We start from the raw sequence: 19,438 nt of genomic DNA on the forward strand, positions 1-19,438 counted from the left end.
AGCTTTGAAAATCAGCGATACAAATGGATAAGCTACATGTTCTTGCCTCTGCGCTTCATTTGAATGGCTCAGTGGGTAGGGACAGGCCACTGCTCTGGATGATCCAAAGGACTCACTGGCGAATGGAACTGGCAGATACAGGTTGAAATCAGCAAGAAGTACTCAATATATCATGTGTGAGAATTTGAGCCAGGTCACAGAGGCAGCACTCCCAGGGGAAGCAGTCAGTCAATGCTGTGCATTGATGTCTTACGTTAAGCTCTGCTCACGCAGCAGGGTGGCAATGGGCCGAGGGGATGGTGTATACACATCTCTGCTCCTGTCAGTAAGGTTTGCTATCTAGCTGCTGAGAATGAACATCCATAATGACTTGGAGCTATTTCTATAACTCACCTATTTATTAATTCGTTACAACTTAACAAATATCTAATAAACATGTCTTCTTGGAAAAGGACTATTGGGTACTGCAGGGACCTATTTGGGACCCTTAGAGAGATAAACATATTACAGAATGGGTAAAACACCTGAGAGGAGTACAAATGCAATATTATGGCGTTCACATATCCAAAATTACTTCCGGTTGACTAAAGGTGATTGTTTATATGTAAACAAGCAAATCATTCCTAGTTGATGGGAATGAAACCAAGATCAGCAAAGGCTAAAACGATATAGACTAGAGGGGAGACATGAGCTGAGCTTTATAGCTTTTACAGAATAAAAGCATTAACAAATTCTTATGGTCCTTTTAAATTCCCCATCCCTTTTATACATCTTTTATATGCATTTATCTTTCATTTTAGAGACTGCTGAACTGTTTGAAGGATTTTTATTGATTACATTTTCTTTAATAATTGAAAATAATTATAATATTTTAAAAATCATGAGAAAAATAAAGACAGCAACAGTTCAAGATATAGAGAAAAGGAAATGCTGTATTTCATTTGGAATATGAAAGATGACACTGTATGAACAGGCAAGTCAGGTTTAAGCAGCAGTGGGCAGAATAGTTGGATGATAATATGCTGGATCAACCTGAATACAAGATCACATAAGCCTGTCTCAAATCACTTCATGTATCTCTACAGTCTGTGAAAATTCGCACAGCTCTGTGGAACATGCGATTCTATTCTACGTGCACAAGTTGGTATACTTGAACAATTCACTGAACGATTTTCTATCAGGATTATCTTCTATGTATAGGAATAAGCATATGTACCTATCTGGTTCATTTTTAAAAATAATACCACAAATTTTAATGGTATTCTGCTATTTAAGTAATAATTACATAACAATAACGGTAATGGAGATGTTACTAGATATTTGAAGAACTAAAATAAAAATATTAATTGGGTCAGCCTGTGGTGTGGTGGTTAAGGCAACTGTATCCCATGTAGTTGTCCATGGTTCAAGTCCTGGCCCCTGCAGCTTGAAAAACATGCTAGGTATGTGTATGTGTCTATGTGTGTATCTGTGCCCAAAATCCCAAAACAGAGGGAGAAGTGGAGGAGAAGGGATTATGGTATGACTATTCCCCATGGGAAAGGAACTATCTTCTCATATTCTCTTCCTATCTTTCTCTGGAGTGTGTATGCACCCTGTGGGAAAATTAAAAAAAAAAAAAGAAAGAAAGAAAGAAAGAAAAAAACAACTAACATGTTTAGAATACTTAGTTATTTTTAGTTTGAAACTATGCTTTTCCCTTAAGAGTCTACATATAATAGAAAGTCTTGGACTAGAACTCTATAGAGGTTCTCCTCCCAGTGCCCCCAATTCCCACTGAGGACAAACTAGGTGCTCAGTACCCTTCAAGACCAATGTTACAACTGTAATGCTCCAGAAAAGTGGCTTCTAACTCACTCACAATGCAGGAATGAACAAGGAAATGTCTTGGAATAAATACCTGGAATTTTAGTTGATTTTTTTTTTTGAGAGGTTTTTGCCATAGGGCATGTGCACTCGCCAGACAGAGAGAGACAGAGAGACAGAAAGCGAGAAACCACCCCCCAGGGAGGATGGCCAAACCACAGTCCCTTCTCCTCCATTCTCTTCTCAGGATCTTGGGCACGCATGCACACATGCCCGGTGTGAGTTTTAAGTCACCGGGTCTGGGATGCGAACCGCGGTTGACTACATGGTAGTCCAGCGACATAGCCATTACACTAACTGGTGGTCCCAATATCTGGAATTTTAAAGCAGAAACTTGGTTACCCATTTCAAGGTAGATATAGTTAAGGAGGTAAATTCAGTCTTGGTATGCCAATAACCGTAAAGTGCAACAGATTGAAGCTTGTAAGTAAACAATTGCAACCCTTTTCCTCTTTGTAAATCAAGTGACATGGCCCTTGTGATTTCTAAGTTACATAATCTATACACCTCTTATCTGAAGAGTCTCCTGCCACCAAATTATATTAAGAGACATGGAACTTCAATGTTATAACAGGGTGAGGGTTTTTAAAGAGTTGACTTATTAAATGGAAGTTCAGCTAGCCAAGCTGCACGACACAAGCCAAGACAGGAAGCTAACCATGGATGAGCTTGTGTATATATAGCCAGAGAGAAAATCCAGAAACAAGACAAACTGTTTTAAATTAAAAGAGAGTAATAAATTCAAGTTCCTGCAAATTTCTCTTAAAACCTATATTTCAGGGATAACTCAATGGAATAGGATGGATGAGGAGAGACATTAAAAAATAAGTACTAGGGAGAAATATTAATATATCATGCACATTAATGTGATAATAACAATTTTAGCAATATTATCATTCAAACAATAGAGGTGGAGATAATAATGTAAGCCTTCTGAGGGCAGGAGCCAATTGTGCCCCAGGACCTAGCAGAGTGCCTGTGTGTATAGGTCTTCAGAAATAATTGTCAAATCAATTAAGTGCCCCTGACTATCACTGATTAGGGCTTGGTCTTCTAGTTCTAATTTCTATGCTGGAAATAAACCCAATTTGAGAACAGAAAAAAAAAAAAAGAGTAGAAAAGGAAAGCCAGAAGTACCTTTGTATTTTTGTTTCCAAATCATTACATGTTTTGAAATAAGGAAGGCAAAAATCTATTCTTACCAAGATGTTAGAATTCAAACCCCCTGGCTCTTTGACAGGAGCATTGCCACTGACTGCCCTGCAGGCTCCATAAAGCTAGAACCAGCCCTGCTCTGAAAACCATGCCGAAGGCGAGAGGAACACAGTCTTCTCATTACTGCATGCACAGAGGTCACCTGAACTTCAGAGCTGAGTCTGAAGGGTTATTTTAGAAATCATCAGCCATTGGCATTTCTTCCTCCCCGTTCCCTCTAAGAAGCAACAAATTAAGGGGAAAACAGACTGAAACAAATAATAGGAAAAGCATTAAAGAGGATGACAACCTGAGTATTCAACTTGTTCTTCAAAACACCCTGATTACATTTTGGGTTGTTTCTGCCAGTAAGTTGTGGAAGGAAGAGAAGAGAAACCTTTTCTACTTCCAAGAATACCCTTCACTTCTCTCTTACCAACACACAGTTTGTGTGTATTTGCTTTCCAGCTGGATCCTGAACAACTTCTGAGTCAAGAAGTCTTCTAGGCTTGTGCAAGACACAAACAAATCATTACAGAAGTCTCAGCCTCTCAAGTTGCTGACATGATTTTAACGAGAGCGCGTGAGGTGTAAGATTTCCCATCCCCATTTCTGGCTGAAGTCTCGTAGCGAGGATGCTACTTAAGCAGGGAAGGCACTATTAATCATAATTTTACAGATGAAGAAACAGGACTTGGCAATAGCCACACATGGGATAAAAATATGTTTGTGACTGTTAATTCAGTGATTTTCTCACTGTACCATAGTGGAAGTATGGCATGGCTTGAGACAGTGTTTCATAATGGGTAAGGGTATGACATCTGGAGTTGGACTGATCTGGGTCTTAGGTCTCTTACTTGTAAAATGGGAAACAATGATAACGTATATCATGTCAGGACTAAAGTGTGTGTGTACATGTGAATATACACATATTTATAGATATATATTATATATATTATATATAAATATATTATATGATACAAATTAATTATACTGTAATTAATTAATTATATTATATATAAATGTTAAGTGTGTATCTGCTATCGCTTGGTCAAGGTTGAGGGTAGTGTTTATCAGTATGATAGTAAGAAGGGAAATTGCATAGTAGCCGGAACAGAGTCATGGGCTGGAAATATTAGTAGGCCCTCTCAAAGGGATTCAGTGTGGGGGAGAAGAGAGAATTTTGATATGAATCCTGACATAGAAATCTATTAGCTAAGCAAGCAAAGTCATAGAAACTTTTCTCCCATCTCACTTTTCTAATTTGTAAGATTAGATACATACTTTACTAAGCTATAGTGAAGAGAAGTAAAAATTCATATGAAATAGAGTACGTAGTGTCTGGTATATAGAAGGTATTCAAGAAATGATAACTATATTGTTTAATATTAGTCATAATGGCAGAAGCTTACCTCCCATTATATCTTCCAGTTATGGGAATATGTTACACACACACTGAAAATGTACACTATGATAGAAAAATTAAGAGTGAAAAACTAACTAAAGACTTCATTAAATAGAAGAGATTTAGTGAAAGACAGGAGTAGAAAATTATTTCTGTAGAATCTTTATAAAGTTATTGTACACTAAAAAAATAGTAATTCTAGCACATGAGACAACAGCACATCAAAGATATTTTATACAGGGTGCTGGCAGATGGTGTGGTGGTTAATGGCACTGGATTCTCACATGGCTGACCACAGTTTAAGTCCTGACTGAACCTGGAAGCTTGCTTTCTCATTTTCTCTCTTTCTCTCTCTCTCTCAATCTGTCCCTCTCTTGTGAAAATAAAATAATAAATAAATAGAATAATTCTTAAAAAATATTTTATATATCCTGAATCAATAATATTCCTTTAGACTTTTCCAGCTACTCTCCCTCTTCTAAAGATTTTCATGCTACTAATATTATTTTATTTTACTTAGCTGGAAAACCTCCAGATTTATACTCCTTTCTGTGTTTCCTTCTAGTATTTCTTAAATAATGAGCTATAACTCTACCTTTGAGAGGTAGAAGTTATTGAATCTTGTCTTACAGGTCTTTCTTTATTGGTCTTTCTTAAATATGTCCCAGTTACCTCCTATACCACCAGCACCACAGGGTACTCTAAGTTGAAATTTAGTAGAAATTCTTTACAAATTTTCTTTTTATTCATGATAGCAAGTGTGAACATATGAGAGAAAGAGAAAAATGAAGGGAGATAGAGAAATAAACAACCTCAATAAGATCTTACCACACCATCGTTCCCTTTCCTCAGCCCTCCACCTTTTCAGGATCCTGGAAACCTGTATGCATATGTTTTTAGGCTGATGTAGGGATCTGCACCCACAGTTTCCCACATGACTTCCAGTTTTGCCGGGCACTGTGTTACCATTGCCCCACAGCAGCTGTGGGCCCTTTATAGATCATTGAATATGCAACTTCAATATGTTTGGACAGAAGGTTGTCCCGAACTGGGAATGGGTTTCCTGGAACTCAGGCTTCCTGATGGAGCAGGACTCACAGCTCTGACAACATAATGGTCCATCCATTAGACATAATCAGCAAGTATCCTCCCATGAGCAGCTTAAGCTTAGTTCCCAAACTCTTGAAAACATGTAAAGACTCTGATAAAATAGATAATTGCTTTTCATTTGCCTCTTTGACACAAGAGATGGTTGAATAGCCATGGTTAAAACCCCATGGAGTAAAGTGTAAGGTCAGTTACACTCTCAGAAACTTCACAGAAAAATCCTTAAGTGGACCAGAAAATTATTGCTGTACTAGCTCTTCTACTACTCCCTCACCTCCTACCGTGGGGAATTCTGACAGCCATTTATATCACTCTGGAGTCTGACGCCAGGATGGGTTTGCTTAGAGAATGAAATTCAGATCTGGAGAACATAAGGAGTTGGCTAATATATAAGTATGCAGGCATTTTTGCATTATTTAAGAGCAATACATGCATTTCTAAAAGGCTTCTGGTGGAATATGTCATTTTTACATAATTTAGTCTTTACCAATTAGAGATGTTTTATGTTAAAAACTATTTGCCTTAAACCTTCTTTTTCTGGCGATATCCTAAATTATACTCATATATTAGTAAAACTCCTAGAGATTTGAATTCCTAATATGCCTCAATACAAGTATTCACATCAATGCAGAGAGTCAAGACACCAGCAAGAACAGTTCTGCTAAGGAGAGTATTTTAGAAGGAAATGATGTTGGCAATAAGACCTGAGATGGCCAAGACAAAGGTGGGATGAGTGAGGTAAGTCACGCAGAGGTGCAGCCAGATCCTGTCTTTTAGCTACTATTTTCTTCATTATGGATTTTTTGTTAATTTTTATTTCTTCAAATATAGTATTAAAATATTACTTATCTTGATTATTGAGTTTTGGGCAGCCCCTTAAATTTTGCCTCTTATTTGCCCTTCATTGGACTATTGGCTTCAATGTTTTACATGCCTGCATCAGTCTTCCTACTGTTTTCAGGGTGGGTGGAATGCAGTTTTCACCCCTGGACATTGGGTTTGGCCGATGTGGCTATCAGTAGATAGAATACAAGCAGAATTTGAAATACGTTTGCATCATGGGGTTTTCCCTCTTGCATTCCCACCATCACCATAAGAGGAAAATATCTCAGGTAGCTGCAGTCCCTACTGCCTAAACTCCAGAAGAAGTACATGAATCAGCCTTAACCTCATCTAATCTCCTAATCCTGTAGCCCAGAGACACTGTCATCAACCTGAAGACTTGTGATCTGGAGAATAGCTGAGTATTGTTTTAAATCATTGAGTTTTTATGGTGGTTTGTTATACAGCATCATTGAGATACTAATAGTAGTACAGAGGGGAAGTTGCAAATATGCTTCTTTACCTCTACCATGCATTTTATATATAATAGTCCATTTTATTTGTCCACAAACATATCTTAATATCTTATGCAACTCCATGTGGCAAAAACTGGAATATATAGATGAATTAAGAGGTGATTTTTTTCTTTAAGATTTTTGCCATCAGAAGAAAAATGCTGGTCATTAATTGAAGCTGTTTCTACTCACTGTGCAGACCAAAACCAAAAAAACAAACCAACAAAAAAAGGTCAACAAGCCACTTGTGGACCTTGGATTGCCAGTTAGCAACTATAGTTGACAAGTACAGGAGAAGTCACAGAGGTAATGGCAACTTGTCAACCGCACAGAGTCCCTACCCAGATCCAGTGGAGCTGACTGCAATCTTCATCTCCACTCTCCAAGCCAATGCTCCCTGGCAGAGGCATATCAACTGGGAAGAACGGACATTTTTCTGCAATTGGCTCAAAAGCTTGAAGGAACATATTTCTTATATTCATTTTTAAATATGGGGCCAGCACAGTGGAGTTCAAGGAATGTTGGGTCTGTACGGAAAATTGTTAGGTTTCCTGGTTGACCTGTGTATGCCAGGCATATATGTTCGTGCATGTGATCCTGGCTCTCTGGGAGGTGAGGGAGCCTACTGAAGGTGCTTGACTTTCTTTCTCTCACTTTCTCACATTTGCTCTCTAGCTCTTATGAAAGAAATATGTACATTTTTTAAAGAACTTTAATATCTTAAAATAAACAATAAAATAACAGTAGAAATAACAAAAATATCTAATTTCGTAGAAAGGAACTTTCAGTTGTCCTAAATTTTAGACATCTCTGATATACTGAATACCATGTTTTCTCGAACAACTATGCAAACCTCGGTCTAGAAATAATTCATAATTCTTTTTTTAAAGAATTATTTTATTTAACTTTATTTATTTATTTATTTTAATATGACCAGAGAGGGACAGAATGAGAGAGAGAGAGGAAAAGTGAGAAAGCAAGCCGCCAGGTTCGGGTCTCAAATTGCCATCAGCCACATGGGAGTCCAGTGCCCTTAATCACCATGTCACCTGCTGGCTCCAATACATAATATTCTTTAGGAGAGCAGACTGTTTTCATGTATTTTCACTATGAATTTGTTTAGTGGAAGAAAAAGCATTTTTAAATATAACATTGACCTTTCTATAAAAGCCATATATATCTTTTGGTAATGTTCATACAAATCTTAGAAAGGTAGTTTTTCTTGTCAAAACGTAAGTTCATATTTTAAAGAGAATAATAGCATCGATGGTGGAAGGGTTTATGAAAGTTAGGAGGGCAATTATCTATTTTAGCAAGAATATGTAAGTCATCATTTATAAGTGATATATCATAATATGAAAAAATGATGTATGTATCTAGCATTGTGGAGAAATGATCATTATAGAAACCCAGTGTCCCGAACTGAGACAGTCTCATCTCTCCCTTCTTCTGTGGATCCACTTATTCTGGAGAGCCCGGATTCTTCCACTAGCCCCAAAGTAGACAAGAGCTCAGTGAAGAAGAAAGAGAAGGTCCAGGTCAAGAAACAGAAGACCAGAACTGTATTCTCTGCAACCAAGCTGTGTCTACTCAATGACAGAGTTCAGAGGCAGAAGTACCTCAGCCTCCAGCTGATGCAGGAGCTGTATGACATTCTTTTAACCTGAGCTACAAACAGGTTAGGACCTGGTTCCAGAACCAGAGAATGAAATGTTAAGAGGTGGCAGAAAAACAAGTGGCCAAAGACAGCAATGGTATGATTCAGAAGGGCCCAAACACCTGCTTAATACACAGGGCTCTACACTGCCTATCCCCAGGGATGCCCAGTGAACCCATTAGGAAACCTTCCAGCCTGACCTGGAACACCCAGTCCTGGAACACCCAGTCTTGGAGCACCCAGTCCTGGAGCACCTAATCTTAGAGCAGCCAGACCTGGTGCTCGCCGGCCTGGGACATGTCATTCTATAACAGTGGAGCAGAATTTTTGCAGTTCTGCACGCACTTCCAGCGAGTTTCTCCTGCCAGTGATTTTGGAGGCCATCTTGAAAACCTCTGGGGAAGGCCATAATGTGATACAGTAAACCACTAAGCATCTTTGCACCACACAGACCATGGACCTAGTCTTAAATTATTCCACAAACATGCTGCCTGAAGATATGTGAACATGCAGCATAGTAACTAAATTTCAGTCTGGGAGGTGACTGAATTCCTTTCTTCCTCATAGGAGTTCTTGTTTTAGAGCTGTGTATGTCCTGCCTTGGTATGCTGGTTCTCATTGTGCCTGCTGTGAAAATTTGGGGGAGGGGGGTGGATTATGATCGGAGTCTGATTAAAGAGGTTTTATGAACCTTGGCTGCTATGGACAACATGATTAAAACTATCTCTGGCTACAAATACGTAAATATTACACTAGTTTGGGAATCTTTAGGGTCCTAGAGTCTAACCTCAAGAAGAAGTGAAATACAGATAAATGTGATGAAGAATTATTCCTGATTTCTGGAAATAAGAGGCTTTACTTATTTAAAAAATCTAATGTTCAGGTGAAGGGTTAAGTTATAATGCACTTTGTTGATCTCCTCTGCCCCTTTTGGCTCTGCTTTACTGCAATCCCTAATTTGTTCTTATCTCTTAGTCTTTAGAAAGATTTGTGTTTTGTTGAATCATGATAGCATGAGTGTCAATTTCACTGGGACCAGCAGTTAGCGTAATGGCTATGTCACTGGATTCCCATGTAGTCGACCGCAGTTCAAGTCCCAGACCTGGTAGCTTAAACTCACACCGGGTGCATGTGCATGTGTGCCCAAGATCCTGAGAGGAGAATGGAGGTGAAAGAATTGTGGTGTGGCCATCCCCCGTAGAGGGGATGATGTCTCACTTTCTATATCTCTGTCTCTCTCTGTCTTTCTGGTGAGCACATGAGCCCTATAGCAAAAACCTCTCCGAAAAATAAAAAAATAATAAAATAAAATAATGTGAACCACTCATTCTTGTCTTAAAAGATTTAAATTTAACTGTAAACACTTATGAGTGCTGAATAAGTGATGCAGAAAGTGCTTCACATACTCTCTGAAAGAGCACGGTGATATAAATTCAGAGATTATAAAACATCCTTACTATCTACACCTGTGAACTCTCAGCTGTATTTTCTGAATATTTCATTCCACATCAGTCATTGTCTTGGTATGTCATCTTCTATTCTGTCAGTGAATAATTCAAATGCTTATACAAACATATTTAAGCATGCACAATTATTATAACAGATAGGATGGAAAAATTAAAGGCAAATTCCAAAAACAATATTAAAGAAAGAAAATTTAACTGTCCCCATAGTACTATTATTAATAACATCTACAGGAGGAATAGGCATCAGAAATAATTATATTCTAAATTTTCTATTGGCCTTTTATATGTTGGAAGTACAGATTTAAATAACCATTTATATCCATCTAAATTTAATTGCCTGTTAAGATTTGTAAAGTGTTTCTATTTTCTGAGTTACTGTTAAAATGAAAGCCCCCAAAATCTATACAGAAGATATAAACAAAAAAACCCCACCAAACTGGTATTCAAATAAAAACCAGTTTATAAAATGAGCAGAGGAAATAATTATAATCTGAATGTTCACTCTGCGGCAGGCATCATACTGTTTTAAAGCCTCAAACTAATATAAATCTTTATTCAACTTTATGAAACAGCTAGTAAATAGTAGCAGCATTCAGAATTAGACCCTGTTTGCTCAAATATCTCATAATAGTAATTTAGTGTGTGTCAACAAATATGAATAAAGAAAAACTCTCCTTGGAAAAGCCAAAGTATTTAAAATTGGTTAGATATGAACAAATGCAGTAGCTACCCACATGTTAGTAAAAGACATACCTACATCAGTCTTTACATAATAGAACACTATTATAACATATAGAACAAAGATATTAAAAATAAAATGCAATATTTATGGAAATAACATCAAATAGAAAATGACTTAATTCATGAGTTTCACACTCAACTACTAAATCCAGATTTAACAAGAAACAAAAGGTTTATATACTAATTTTTAATATATTGCAACACTCTAATACTGGTAAACTGATTTGTGCAGTAAATTAATATTTTCACATTATTATGATTTAAAACTACCTATCTCAAACCAACAGTCCACATAATTACCAGGACAACCTGGAAGCAGTATTTTTTTTTGGAGAGGTTTTCGCTATAGGGCGTGTGCCCTCGCCAGACAGACAGAGAGAGACAGAGACACAGAAAGCGAGAAATCACACCCCAGGGGGGATGGCCATGCCACAATCCCTTCTCCTCCATTCTCCTCTCAGGATCTTGGACACACACGCACATGTGCCCGGTGTGAGTTTTAAGCCACCGGGTCCAGGACGCGAACTGCGGTCGACTACATGGGAATCCAGTGACATAGCCATTATGCTAACTGCTGGTTCCCTGGAAGCAGTACTTTTTTTTTTTGGAGAGGTTTTCGCTATAGGGCGTGTGCCCTCGCCAGACAGACAGAGAGAGACAGAGACACAGAAAGCGAGAAATCACACCCCAGGGGGGATGGCCATGCCACAATCCCTTCTCCTCCATTCTCCTCTCAGGATCTTGGACACACACGCACATGTGCCCGGTGTGAGTTTTAAGCCACCGGGTCCAGGACGCGAACTGCGGTCGACTACATGGGAATCCAGTGACATAGCCATTATGCTAACTGCTGGTTCCCTGGAAGCAGTACTTTTTTTTTTTGGAGAGGTTTTCGCTATAGGGCGTGTGCCCTCGCCAGACAGACAGAGAGAGACAGAGACACAGAAAGCGAGAAATCACACCCCAGGGGGGATGGCCATGCCACAATCCCTTCTCCTCCATTCTCCTCTCAGGATCTTGGACACACACGCACATGTGCCCGGTGTGAGTTTTAAGCCACCGGGTCCAGGACGCGAACTGCGGTCGACTACATGGGAATCCAGTGACATAGCCATTATGCTAACTGCTGGTTCCCTGGAAGCAGTACTTTTTTTTTTTGGAGAGGTTTTCGCTATAGGGCGTGTGCCCTCGCCAGACAGACAGAGAGAGACAGAGACACAGAAAGCGAGAAATCACACCCCAGGGGGGATGGCCATGCCACAATCCCTTCTCCTCCATTCTCCTCTCAGGATCTTGGACACACACGCACATGTGCCCGGTGTGAGTTTTAAGCCACCGGGTCCAGGACGCGAACTGCGGTCGACTACATGGGAATCCAGTGACATAGCCATTATGCTAACTGCTGGTTCCCTGGAAGCAGTACTTTTTTTTTTTGGAGAGGTTTTCGCTATAGGGCGTGTGCCCTCGCCAGACAGACAGAGAGAGACAGAGACACAGAAAGCGAGAAATCACACCCCAGGGGGGATGGCCATGCCACAATCCCTTCTCCTCCATTCTCCTCTCAGGATCTTGGACACACACGCACATGTGCCCGGTGTGAGTTTTAAGCCACCGGGTCCAGGACGCGAACTGCGGTCGACTACATGGGAATCCAGTGACATAGCCATTATGCTAACTGCTGGTTCCCTGGAAGCAGTACTTTTTTTTTTTGGAGAGGTTTTCGCTATAGGGCGTGTGCCCTCGCCAGACAGACAGAGAGAGACAGAGACACAGAAAGCGAGAAATCACACCCCAGGGGGGATGGCCATGCCACAATCCCTTCTCCTCCATTCTCCTCTCAGGATCTTGGACACACACGCACATGTGCCCGGTGTGAGTTTTAAGCCACCGGGTCCAGGACGCGAACTGCGGTCGACTACATGGGAATCCAGTGACATAGCCATTATGCTAACTGCTGGTTCCCTGGAAGCAGTACTTTTTTTTTTTGGAGAGGTTTTCGCTATAGGGCGTGTGCCCTCGCCAGACAGACAGAGAGAGACAGAGACACAGAAAGCGAGAAATCACACCCCAGGGGGGATGGCCATGCCACAATCCCTTCTCCTCCATTCTCCTCTCAGGATCTTGGACACACACGCACATGTGCCCGGTGTGAGTTTTAAGCCACCGGGTCCAGGACGCGAACTGCGGTCGACTACATGGGAATCCAGTGACATAGCCATTATGCTAACTGCTGGTTCCCTGGAAGCAGTACTTTTTTTTTTTGGAGAGGTTTTCGCTATAGGGCGTGTGCCCTCGCCAGACAGACAGAGAGAGACAGAGACACAGAAAGCGAGAAATCACACCCCAGGGGGGATGGCCATGCCACAATCCCTTCTCCTCCATTCTCCTCTCAGGATCTTGGACACACACGCACATGTGCCCGGTGTGAGTTTTAAGCCACCGGGTCCAGGACGCGAACTGCGGTCGACTACATGGGAATCCAGTGACATAGCCATTATGCTAACTGCTGGTTCCCTGGAAGCAGTACTTTTTTTTTTTGGAGAGGTTTTCGCTATAGGGCGTGTGCCCTCGCCAGACAGACAGAGAGAGACAGAGACACAGAAAGCGAGAAATCACACCCCAGGGGGGATGGCCATGCCACAATCCCTTCTCCTCCATTCTCCTCTCAGGATCTTGGACACACACGCACATGTGCCCGGTGTGAGTTTTAAGCCACCGGGTCCAGGACGCGAACTGCGGTCGACTACATGGGAATCCAGTGACATAGCCATTATGCTAACTGCTGGTTCCCTGGAAGCAGTACTTTTAAAAATCAGAAAAAAATGAAAATTACAAACATGCACAGACAATAACACTGTAAAAATATGAACTGTAGTTCTCGCTGGATAATAATTCTATATGTGATTTTTTGCCTGTTTTTCTGAATTTTTAACTTTACCTATAATTAATGTTTATATATTTTTTCAAAAAGAAAAAACATTTTATTTTAAAAAGAAAGCAAATATATAAATGCATACATATATATTATAATACATATGTATTAGTACAAATATACATATATAAAAATGTGTATGTAAATCCTGTGTCATTCAGCAGTAACTTGTACAAAAAAATTAAAGAGCTATAGCTAATAAAAGAGACAGAAGGTGGAATTATACACATACATATGTACATATATACGTATGTATATACACCTGCACACATATGTACATATATATGTTTGTATGTTAAAGAATATTTTTAAAACAAAATGCTGCCTCAGCCCTCAAATCCTGGACTTTCCTTTTCATGAAGATAAATAATTTGCTATTGTTTCCTGAGTAATATATTTACTAAACATAAAACAAATAGCCAGGGGACTAGGAGTTGGCATAATGGCTACGTTACTGGACTCCCATGTAGTCAACTGTGGCTCAAGTTCTGGACCGGGTAGTTTAAACTCATGCCAGGCGCATGTACGTGCATGCCCAAGATCCCAAAAGGAGAATAGAGGAGAAGGGATTGCGGCATGGCCATCCTCCCTGGGAGTGATTTCTTCTTTTCGGGCGCTGTCTCTCTTTCTCTCTCTGTCTTTCTGGCAAGCACATGCACCCTATAGCAAAAAATCTCTCAAAAAAAAAAAAAAAAAAAAAAAAAAGCAAAGAAGAAGAAAAGAAATAGCCAGAAACTCTATAGCTTTCCTTTTACAAACCATTCTGTATCTTATCTCCCATAAATTGATCTTTTTTTTTTTTTTTTCTTTCCAGCTTCTGAATCCTCTTGTGGAAAACATCAGTGAATTTACTACCAGCTATATAAAAAAAGTTACAGTTTCTTTTCTTTGTCCTAAAATTACCTTCAAGCTTGAAGAATGTCCTCTTAGGTATAGTATTCTTGATTGTTGAACAAGTCCATGTTCCACTTACTAATATCCTTCACGGATATGGATTTGATTGTGTCCCTTTTCACCCATCATTTTTCTATACTAAAAATTTCTCAGCTGGTCTTACTATTTCATTTCTTTGATAACTTCAGGTGACCTTTCAGGCCTGTTTATGGCTTTACCAAAATCTCCTGAATAGAACTTTTAACTCTAAGCATAAAGACATTTTAGGTCTATTCGAAGATTTAGCATAATCTTATAATTCTGTATTTTAAATTTTATTGTAGTCACTTCTGATATTTGGTTTATTTGCGAACTGCCACTCCATACTGGACTGTCTTCAAATAAATAGTTGACAATCAGATCCTTTTTTCTCTCTCTCTCTTATTTTTTTTTTCCAGAAACATGTGATCATAATGACAGTGTTTCTTTTTATCAGCCTAATTTGGGTTATATTGCCCCAGAAACATTGCTTTATACTTTCCACAGCTAAAATGTATCTGCTATTATTTGGCCACTCACATGGATTTACAAAATGTTCATGCTGGACTCATTTATCTCACCACATGCAACAGCTTTGGGGTCATATGCAAACTTAGAGATCTGTCTCTTCTTCCAAGTGATAGATGTAACAAGTCCAGAGTGGAGCTACTTGGGCTCTCCTTTGAAGCCTGTTACTCTGCTACTAATCCTCTGTCTTTAAGTGAAAAATCCAAATAAGAGCTTTCAGTAAGGAAATTAAGTCAGCTTGTCTGCTATCTAGCTCTGTCTGTCTTCCTACTCTGCCTTCTGCTTCAGCTACTCTTCATTATGATCACTGCTCTCCCTTACGCTCCTATTTTAATAACATGTCCATGTCTTTTGTATACAGCTTACCAACCCTACTTCTGTTTGGTTGAGTTTTTGAATACGAATGCCTTGCCTTCCTCTTGCTACTATCCTTTACTCACCATCAGACTGGCCTTCCTTTTTCTAAAGGAGTGTTTAAGAATTACCTGGCAAAACTTCATTGTACACAGTTTCCTGGACCCTAAACCTAGGAATTCTGTTTCAGCAGTTGGGGTTCCGGCCCATGAATTTTCATTACTAATAAGCTCATGGGTAATGTCAATGTTGCTGGCCTGATGACAACACTTTGAGAAGTACACAAAATTACACAAAAACATTACACAGAATTCCATGATGTTCATCTATTTTTTGTTTACTGGGAATTCCTTGATGAACTACTACCTGGCCAGCTCATTTAGGTTGTCTTATGCTTTCCTACAAATAAGTAGGAAAATTCCTTCCTTTGACCACTGTATGAGAAAGGTAAATGATACCAATTCTGATTGTCCTTCCTAAAATAATGATAATAATGTTTATGATGACCAGGGTCATGGTAAAAAGCCTCAGTTTCCTCACTTTTATGTGGAGAGATGCCCCTTGTAGATTATTGAGACTCACAAATAAGGTACTTTGCACAATGTCTGGCACAGAATGGGTGTCCAACACAGGTGGGGTGTAAGAATATCAATGCAGATAGTGATGGCAGCATATCATTCATTGAACAGATTTATTTATTTATAATAGTAAATAAAACAATTATGGGCTCTGCTTTGGTAGAATTTATATTTTACTGGGGAGACAGAAAATAATAGTGGATGAGCAAGTAGATAATAGTAGATTGTGGTAAGTACTACAAAGGAAGATTAATATCAGTTTGGTAGGACAGAGTAACCAGGGAAGCTGATTTATGGGCAAGATAGGTCTCCTCAGGAAGCAGCAATTAAACCAAGATCTGAAGGAGTCAGTCACAAGATGAGCTGAGGGGGGAAGAATTTCAGACCTGGAGAGCTGCCCAAACAAGTGGCTTGAGACTGGAAATTACTTAGCTGGTCCGAGGAAAAAGCAGGAGGTAGTCAATACAGAGCCCCGTGAATAAAGATAAAATGAAATGAAATCAGATAAGCAAAGACAAGATGAATCTCACAGCTGTTTGCAGGATATGATAAGATTTTAGTTTAGTCAAAGAAAAATGGAAGGTCCTTGCACATTTAAATTTCTAAGAAAGTGCATCCTATGTTCTGATTAACAAGTAATAGTTATCAAGATCATTCTCAGTGAGAAATGGTTGCAGAAAGACCAGACTGGAAAAGAGACCAGTTTGAAGGTAGTACCACTGTCCAGGGAACAGATGAGAGCAGGCGGAATTAGGAGGGGAGAAGTCAGAATGAGAAGCAGCTATGTTTAAAATATATTTTGGAGGTTGAGCTATTACAGATTTAATAAAAACAGTAAGAAAAAGAGGGCTTAAAGCTGATTATCAGGTTTACTGTATTATAACAATGAGGCCGTATTCATTAAACCAAACTCTATTTACATATTGGACAGTTTTCCTATGTATTGTATATGTGGGTGATACATATTTCTTCTTATCCAAAGCTAACTTAATTGTGAATATTTATTTTATGAAAGGTTTTCTTTTCTTCTTATTATTCATACATTACATCAGTATACATTATTTAGATTGTGAAGAGACTTTACTCAGCATGATACACACCTCAGTCTAGCCCAGTTGAGACTATTATACACATCCTCGTCAACAGATAATAAACCGTGACTGTGTCCCACAAGTCTTATCTCTCTATTTCCCCCTCAAATTTCCTATGCTCTTCTCCTCCCACACTCTCTTTCCACTTTGTCTCTAAGGTCCATTACAATTTTTAATACTTTTATGTTCTCCAGTCTTTCAGACTCTACCATAGAGTGCAGACAATTGGTATATATGTTAAGCGGACTTAATAACTTCAATGGTGACATTTTTCATGATTTTGATGATGTATAAATCATGATAAGATGCTTCTTAAGCTCCTTTAAGAAAGTCTGCAATATTTTTAGCTCAAATTATTTTTCTTAAAATAATGGCTTCTATCTATATAATGCTTCATATGTACAAGCCCAAACCACTAGCTTCTATAGCCCGCCCCAATCACCAAAGCTCAGTCATCTCTTACTAATCTTACTTGAATCCCCTCTTCCACCACTTTGGTTCAGTGATCCTGTACGTTACAATGAATTCCACTGCCTTGCTCTGTTTCTACTAGCTATTCCCAGTCACCTCTAGTGTGCTTATTTATGTTTATTTCTTCTTCTTAAGTTTTCCTAACATGTCGGATGTTAGACACATCAAACTTATGACAAGATCTGAACGAGATGGGCTGTTTTGAGTTTTAGTAATCAAAGTGAATGCATGCAACGTGCAGATATCTTACAGTGCATGAAAAGAAAAGAGAAATTTTAAATGAGTTAGATTATGTGTGTGTTTGTGTGTATGTTAATAACAACAATAATTACAATGACACTGATGGAATACCTGCCTGATTCCAGGTAGATATTCTGGAGCTGGCTGCCCTGAGCATGGGCTATGTCACAGAGTCTAATCTTCACACCATTTTGGTGCCACTGGCTCATCGCATACACAAGGCTTAAATTCTGAGTGTAAACTATACCACAGATGAGGGACTGATAACCAGAATTCATAGGGAACTCAAGTGGCTTACCCCCCAAAAATGATCAACCCAACTAAAAGTTGGGAAAATGAGCTGAACAAACAACTCTCTAAAGAAGAAATATGAACAGCTAAAAAGCACATGAAAAAATGCTCAACATGCCTCATCATAAGGGAGATACAGATCAAAACCACTATGACATGTACAGTATCATACTCAGCTGGATTGGTGAGAGGTATATTTGTGTTGGGTAAATTCACTTTACAAGCCAAGTTATATATAAAGACTGAGTAAAGTGGTCACAGTCCCTTACTAACACCTTTAAGTGCAAACTAGAGTAAGTTAGAGAGTTCACAGGGAAGCAAGGTGGCAGAAGGAAGAGATGAGAGTAATAATCCTACAAATGCTTCTGATTTTACTGGAGATACAAACATAAAGTGTCTATTAAGTATTTAGCCAAAAAGAATAAAACCAAGGGGCTTGCAATGGAAGAGAAAAATGAGATCTGACTTGTTCCTCTGTTTTCATACTAGAGAGTGAGGAGGCAGTGAAGAGAAAATTTCACTTACTGATAATTTCTTTTGAGGTCAGAACTTCATTTATGACTATTTGTTACTATTTTAAAAATCAAGCCAGGAAACTATTTCTCCTTTCAATCCTCCTGCATATATCTATATAATGACTCAGTGTAGACACTAGATCTAGTGTAGTACCTAGAATTCTCTAGGTACTTGGCAAGCTAAATTACCATTCTAAAGGAGAAACACAATGTCATTTGCACAATCCCCACTTCTATCTGCCTAATCATCCTTTAAGAATCATACACACACAAACACACACACAATCTCCTAGCTCATTTAAAATTTCTTTTGTTTTCATGCACTGTAAATTTGTGATAAACTGTTATTACAAAAACATTCATCAGTCAGATTCACTAACTGCTTTCTTGAATGTCAGTAAGAACATACCAAGGGAAAATTGAATTATATAATTTAATCGCTGGGCTAATTATTTTCTTTGCTGCTCCTCTAAAGAAGTGGTGGATACAAACTCACAAATTGCACATCCAGTTTTCTTGGCAGGAGGGGAGCACTGTGCTGTGATTAAAATGGTATCATGTTGCTTCTTATAGAACGTGTAATAGGTCTGAACTGCAAGAATTAAAAAATTGGCTATCCCCATTAACTATAGTAAATACTTCCTTTTAAACGAATAGGCAGTTTCCATGGAAGTATATACATTAAGTTGCAATTACATGTAAATCAAATTAGGTATTAGGGGATATATCACCCACAGAATTTTTTTCAGTCTC

The 19,438-nt window shown here is 38.9% G+C and overlaps 1 pseudogene; it reads left to right on the top strand.

The window, feature by feature from the left end:
- Positions 1 to 9,071, top strand: part of LOC102478370 (putative homeobox protein NANOG2) — a 44,828-nt pseudogene extending 35,757 nt beyond the window's left edge.
- Positions 9,072 to 19,438: the final 10,367 nt, after the last annotated feature.

Source organism: Tupaia chinensis, unplaced genomic scaffold (assembly GCF_000334495.1).
Source record: "Tupaia chinensis unplaced genomic scaffold, TupChi_1.0 Scaffold000098_2, whole genome shotgun sequence".
Taxonomy (NCBI): domain Eukaryota; kingdom Metazoa; phylum Chordata; class Mammalia; order Scandentia; family Tupaiidae; genus Tupaia; species Tupaia belangeri.